The sequence below is a fragment of the Haematobia irritans genome, chromosome 5 (assembly GCF_050003625.1).
Source record: "Haematobia irritans isolate KBUSLIRL chromosome 5, ASM5000362v1, whole genome shotgun sequence".
In the NCBI taxonomy this organism is placed as follows: Eukaryota; Metazoa; Arthropoda; class Insecta; order Diptera; family Muscidae; genus Haematobia; species Haematobia irritans.
In genome coordinates, this window is record NC_134401.1 from 75,935,148 (window position 1) to 75,942,460 (window position 7,313).

At 40.1% G+C, this 7,313-nt stretch overlaps 1 long non-coding RNA gene across 1 annotated transcript; it reads right to left on the reverse strand.

Moving 5' to 3' along the window:
- Positions 1-5,912: 5,912 nt before the first annotated feature.
- LOC142241350 (uncharacterized) lies at positions 5,913-6,399 on the reverse strand. Its single transcript, XR_012723590.1, has 2 exons — positions 6,018-6,399; positions 5,913-5,951 (listed from the first exon to the last, which is right to left on the reverse strand). It is a non-coding gene; the product is annotated as an uncharacterized LOC142241350 (long non-coding RNA).
- Positions 6,400-7,313: the final 914 nt, after the last annotated feature.

Sequence of the window (7,313 nt, forward strand, 5' to 3'; positions counted from 1 at the left end):
TTGCCATCATAACAGCCTTCTCACGCAGCATGAGCTTGCAGGTAGCTAGGGGCATACCAACAAATTCTAGTTCCCCTGGAATATGTAAGGTAGTCCCTAGCCTTGCCAACTCATCCGCTTCGCAGTTCCCCGGTATGTTCCTATGGCCAGGCACCCATATTAGGTGAATATTGTACTGCTCAGCCATCTCATTGAGAGATTTGCGGCAATCGATGGCCGTTTTCGAGTTGAGGAACACAGAGTCCAAGGATTTTATTGCAGGTTGACTGTCTGAGTATATATTAATGCCCACATTTTTTGGAACATTACTTCTCAGCCAATTCGCCACCTCTCTTATTGCTAATATTTCAGCCTGAAAAACACTACAGTGATTAGGTAATCTTTTCGCTATTTGAAGTTCCAGATCATTAGAATATACTCCGAAACCCACTTGTCCATCCAATTTGGAGCCATCAGTGTAGAAATCTATATATTCTTTATTCCCCGGGGTCTGTGTGCACCACGCCTCACTGTTGGGGATTAGAGTCTCAAACTTTTTGTCGAAAAGTGGACTCGCCAAAGTGTAATCCACTACGTTAGGCACATCTGACATTATTTTGAGGACAGAACTGTGACCGTAACCATTTTCCGACCACAGCGATAGTTCGCGCAACCGCACAGCCGTTGTTGCAGCTGACTGTTTGGCCAAAATGTCTAATGGCAATAGATGCATCATGACATTAAGGGAATTTGTTCCTGTCTTGCTGAATGCGCCTGAAATACACAAACACGCCATACGCTGAACTTTATCTAAACCAGTCGGTTTCTGAAGTGCCGGCCACCAGACTACAACACCATATAGCATTATAGGTCTAACCACTGCCGTGTATAGCCAATGCACAATTTTTGGTTTTAGTCCCCACTTTTTTTCCTATTGCCTTTTTGCACGAGTACAAAGCTACAGTTGCCTTCCTCGCCCTTTCTTCAAGATTAAGCGTAAAGTTCAGCTTCCTGTCCAAAATAACGCCAAGGTATTTTGCACAATCACCAAAGGGAATTTCAATACCCCCTAAGGAAATAGGCCTAACCGTGGGAGCCTTGCGATCTTTGCAGTACATGACTAATTCTGTCTTTGCAGGATTTACCCCAAGACCATTGTCTTTCGCCCATTGTTCAGTCATCCGGAGGGCCCTCTGAATAATATCTCTGATTGTGGATGGGAATTTTCCCCTGACTGCCAGAGCTACATCATCTGCGTATGCCACCACTTTTATTCTTTCTTTTTCTAGAGTAACCAGAAGGCTATTTATAGCAACATTCCAAAGAAGAGGTGATAGAACTCCTCCTTGGGGAGTGCCTCTGTTCACATACTTTTGTATGTTTGCTTGTCCTAGTGTGGCTGAAATACGTCGCTTCATTAGCAGTTCGTCTAACAGCCTGAGTATACATGGATCAACATTCAGAGTTGTCAGTCCATTTAATCGAGCTCGGATGGACATTATTGAATGCCCCTTCGATGTCTAGAAACGCCACGATTGTGTATTCTTTGACAGATAGTGAGCTTTCAATAAAGCTGACTAGTTCATGTAGTGCGGTCTCAGTAGACCTGCCCTTCGAGTATGCATGCTGTCGTTTCGAGAACAAACTTGAATCGATGCTAGTTCTAAGATAAATATCTATCATCCTCTCCAGAGTCTTAAGTAGGAATGAGGATAAGCTGATTGGTCGGAAATCCTTCGCCCTCGAGTGAGAGGCTTTTCCCGCTTTAGGTATGAAAACGACTTTTGTTTCCCTCCACTTTCCTGGGATATATGATAAGTTGATACATCCTTTATATATCACCGACAACCAGGGGATAATTTTGTCAGTTACAGCTTGTAACTCCGCCGGAGTAATTCCATCAGGTCCAGGGGATTTGAATGGTCCAAAGCTATTTAGCGCCCATCTTATTCTAGTTTCCGATACAATTTCCTCGACAGGAAACGACCGCTGAGCAACTGTGACACCGCCAGTACATGGTTCAACCGTCTGATTTCCAGGAAAATGTGTGTCCAATAGTACCTCCAGCGTCTCCTCACTGGACGTTGTCCAATTGCCCTCCGATGTTTTAATGAAACCTAGAGCGGAGTTGGTGGATGCTAGAACCTTCCGTAGTCTGGAAGCCTCAGACGTATTCTCAATACTGCTGCAGTAAGCATTCCAAGAGTTATGCTGAGCCTTTCTCAGTCCTCGCTTGTATCCTCTCAGATTCTTCTTGTAAGCGTCCCAGTCCTCAGGGGATCTGGTGGACTTTGCCTTGTTAAAGAGCTTCCTGCAGGATTTCCTCATATTACTTAATTCCGTAGACCACCATGGTGGTCGATGTTTCCCCCTTGGCTTTCCTCTAGGGCATGCAGCTTTCAGTGAGATGTTGAAGGCCTTAGTAATCCGCTCCACTGCGTGTTCGATATCTTGCACATTTCTCATATTTGTCTCTGTTATTTCCGGTATCATCATATTGAACGATTCCCTATACCTATTCCAGTCAGCTTTCCTAACATTTGGCGGAAATATGATCTTGGTGATATGAACATCAAATTTGAAACTGATGTAGCGATGATCTGAGAAGCTGTGTTCACTTAAAACCTGCCACTCAGATATCATTTCATTCAGTTCTTGCGAGGCCAAGGTGATGTCTAAAACCTCTTGCCTGTTTTTAGTGACAAAGGTTGGGACATCTCCCTTGTTGCAAACTACCAGATTAGTACGCAAAATAAACTCTATTAGCGACTCTCCCCTTGCATTAGTATCACTACTTCCCCATATACTATGATGTGCATTCGCATCGCATCCCATAATGAGTTTCGTCTTTGTTTTCAGTGACTCCTCCACTAAGGTCTTAACGGCATATGGAGGCATCTCCCTGTCATGTCCCATGTAGACCGAAGATACCCAATATTTGCATTTGGCTATTTCTAAACTTGCAACGACAGTGTCTGTATTGCACATTGAAGGAAGCAGAAACAAGTTGAGCTCGTTTTTAGCAATTATACAGGCTCGATTTACATCATTACCAGTATACTGCAATAGTTTGAACCCCGGAGTACTTAATTCACATATTTTGTTTTTATAAACATATGGTTCTTGAATAAGAACTATATCTATGTCCCCTTTCATCAGGAGAACTTTTAAGGCAGCACATGCAGCCTTACAATGATGAAGATTTATCTGGAGGATCCGTAGGACCATCGAGATTTTCAACAACCGTCACATCAGCCGCTTCAATCGAGTCATCAAGAATGTCCTCTTCAGAGATATCGGTGACTCTCGCAATAACCATAGGTTCAACTTTGGTGAGTTCTGAGGCAGTAGAAGCCTCCTCACGCATACGGTATCTATCCATGTCTTCAAATGTCTTGGTATCCCCCTCGACTTCGCAAGAGGATCCGATTACTTCTGATTCAGACAGAGGCTTGTCCATTTCTGAATCCTTTAGCTGATCGTTTTTATACACCTTCATTTGGATATAATGAAAGCCATAACATACACGGCCCTGGGACTTTGCTAGATGTGGCAAAGACTGAGTGTTCAATATAAACACTGCATGCCGTCTTGGCCCATCCACTTCATCCAAACGGCCAACCTTCCAATCAGCTGTTGGAAGATCTGGATTGCATTGTTTCAGTCTATTTAAAATAGATTCAGGGTCAGGAGGGTTTGCAGGTATCCACGCATGTGCTCTTGGTCTAGCCGGTATGTCTTTCTTCTCGACTAACTCTAGAGCAGCTCCTTCCCAAACTTCACCAATTAGTATCAGAGCAGCTTTAAAACATTCTATAGACCTCTGGTCCTCAAATGCGACTAGCTTAAATCGTCCTTGATACCAACCAGCCTCTTGGTGTCGAGGATCTGGGCCGGGAAACTTTTCCAGCACCTGTGAGTAGACGCCAGACAAAGCATTCTCAATTTCCCCCCATTTTTGCTTTGGAACCATACCGTCCAATGCTCCTTTATTTATGATAGCCATCACAAGGCTGTCTTTAGCAACTGAGGCAAACGATCGTTGATCCCTTTTGGAGGATGGCAGCTCATCCGGTGATCGTTCCCTTTTTCCAGCCTCAAGAATTCCTTGAGCCCATTTTAAGGAATCGCTTTGTTTAGCCGACAACGTGCTTGGGTCGACTGATCCTAATTTCTTTAGGATAAACAAAGCATTTCTGCGTTCTTTGAATCTCTTTCGTGAGGGATTACCTCCTTTTGATGCCGTTACCTTGGAAAAGGTCCGACTTGTCAAATTGTCGCCACCTGTCGACCCGTCTACAGGTCGACTAATTGGGCCTAACTCTTGGTCATTGCCCAAATTTATAACTCCAGTCGATACCCGTCCACTGGGCCCTGAAGTTAGCAACCCAGTGGATGTCTTTGAATTTCTCTGCATGGTGGCCTAATATCCCACCACACTTGAAATTCGTAGTAGGTACTTATTACGATGATTTTATCCGCTATTAAAAAAACACGTCCGTTCCGTTCGACGGTTGAAAATTAAGGTGGCACGCAATTTGGAACAAGTACACCAACTAGAAGCAGTACTCGAAACAGGAAGGAAGTTAATCGTTACTCGCTGCCAGATGTGTATGTTATATGTTACAAACTCAGTTCGTTAAATAAATTCAGTCGCGTTTTAACTCTAAAGGTGGGTATTAAGTTCGAGTTTAGCCGCTAAAAACGTCATTTTTTTCACGATTACTTTTCTTTAATAATCCATTTTAAGGAATACAAACTTTGTGAAAATTTGCTTTGGGCTTTTCCCCATCAATTTATAATAAAATTTGCAACAAATACGTATAATTTCATGCATTTTTCTTACTGATTTAGTTTTCACTTTAGCGATTTTAGCGGCTAAACTCGAACTTAATACCCACCTTAAACCTGAACAGAAGACTTTCAATACAACGACATAACAATTCACTTAAGTCTGCCTCAAACCCATTTCTGACTTGAATATGTCAAGAATTATTATTATTATATTACTTATTCATTCACACACTACAATATATACAAAGATCTTTTAAATTACAGTATGTGATTAATGTTGGTAAAATAGTAAATGTAATCTGCGACTTAATTTATAAATTATAATTAATTAATAATTAACATAGATCATTTTCAAAAATTTTAAAACAAGCAACAAAATTCTAACATTAACGAAGGAAATTTTAATAACCAGTACTTTAGCAATAAAGAATGAATTGATAAGTGTGTATATATATTAGCATTAAGGTGAGTATTAAGTTCGAGTTTAAGGTGGGTATTAAGTTCGAGTTTAGCCGCTAAAAACGTCATTTTTCCACGATTACTTTTCTTTAATAATCCATTTTAAGGAATACAAACTTTGTGAAAATTTGCTTTGTGCTTTTCCCCATCAAGTTATAATAAAATTTGCAACAAATATGTATAAGTTCATGCATTTTTCTTACTTATTTAGTTTTCAATTTCCGGATTTTAGCGGCTCGACTCGAACTTAATACCCACCCTGCCAACATTTTTTGAATTTGGGGGCGCTTCTGAGAATCCCCACTACGTCGAAAACAATCATATACATCAAAAACTCGTCGGAAAAGCGCCGTCACTATTGAGAAGCTGTACCACGCCAAGTTACTACGAAATAGTTTCTCATCAGTGCAATTATTAGGTGCCTATTTAGATCAATTTCGAAGGACGCCAAAAAGAACCCCTGCAAACTATCAGAAAAAGTGCATTTTAAGGTAATTGTAGAAGAATCATTGTGGTCAAGTAAAACACGATTGTGTAGATGTTTATTGATTTGATTAAACATTTATAATTTCTTATAAATATAACATTTTTCGGTTTACCTCATCACATTTAACATAATTTTTTGCATTAATAAAAGAATGATGTTGAGTTTTAAGTAGCAAGTTACATATTGCAGCGTCTATCAGCCAGTTTGTTTATTTTCGATGGAGACAGCGTGCCTGGAAAATATTTGAAAAACGATCACTTTATTCTATTTGGAAAGTCGAAAATTGTTCACCATATACCTTTCACAATTTTAAGCGTAATATCTATGTTTTCAGAACTTTATTTTCGTTTTTATTTAAATAAAATATAACAAGCTGGTTGCGCTTGGCGTTTCACAAAAAATAAAATGGCTCTTCTAACAGTAGTGATGGCAAAATACTTTCATATACATTTTGTACTTTTTGATATGCTTCCCCCATCACAGTTCGCGATGGTTGTGGTGACATTTACGAGTCTGTGGTAGCGATGAGGATGAAATGGAACTTTGAAATGCTGGCAGGGCACCTTTAGCCGCTAAAATCGCTAAAGTGAAAACGGCGTTGAAAAAGAAGTGCCATGCAGATATCAGGAGCTGGTGTTGTTTTGGAATTATTAAAATTCTTCTATTTGATCTCCCAAAACGTAATATATGTTGGTTATTTGGTGTAGATAATCTTTTGCGTCAAAATTAACGCTCTGAAGTTTAACAGTTGCGCAAATTCTACACCATAAAGATATTTAGTGTACGCAGCACAACTATCAAAGCGTTTCAAACCGTACACATATCTAACGATTGCACTGTATGCTGTTTCAAGGCGACGTTTACTGTACGCATCGGCGCTACCAAACAATTCACAACCATAAAGGATTATAGGAATTAAATACGTTTTTGCCAGCCTAGTTTTTTACAACTCAGGCAACTTTGCAGATCATTTATGTAAAGTCAAAATAGGAGGGGACCCAATATCGATCCTTGAGGTACACCCTTAGTGACAGTTAAAGGTCTAGAAGTTGAACCACCAATTTCCACAGCTTGTGTTCGTTGTCCCAAGTAGGATGATATAAGAGAGACCGCAGATGTTGAAAAATTAAAGAAATACTTCAATTTCGTGCAGAGGATTTGATGACTCACACAGTCGAACGCTTTAGAGTGATCCAATAACCTGAGACAGGTGACGAGGCTGTCGTCTATTGATTAACAAATATCATCCGCAACGTCAACCAACGCAACAACTGTGTTTTGGCCTGAGCCCGATTATTTGTCATGCAGTAGATTATGGGTTTCAATATACTCAGATGTTTGGGTGTGAATAATTCTTTCAAAGGCCTTAGAAAGATAAGGCAGAATAGAAATAGGACTATGTTATTTACCATCTACATTCTTGGGTTTAGGTAGAATCTTAGCGTGTTTCCAGCAGTTCGGAAACTCTCTTATTACAGTGTTGAATATGTGAGTTATATGGTTTAATAGAAGCGGTAAATATATTTTAATTAATTTCGGATGACAATTTATACCAACGGTTCTGATTTTAATGAATTACAACTAGCGAATACGT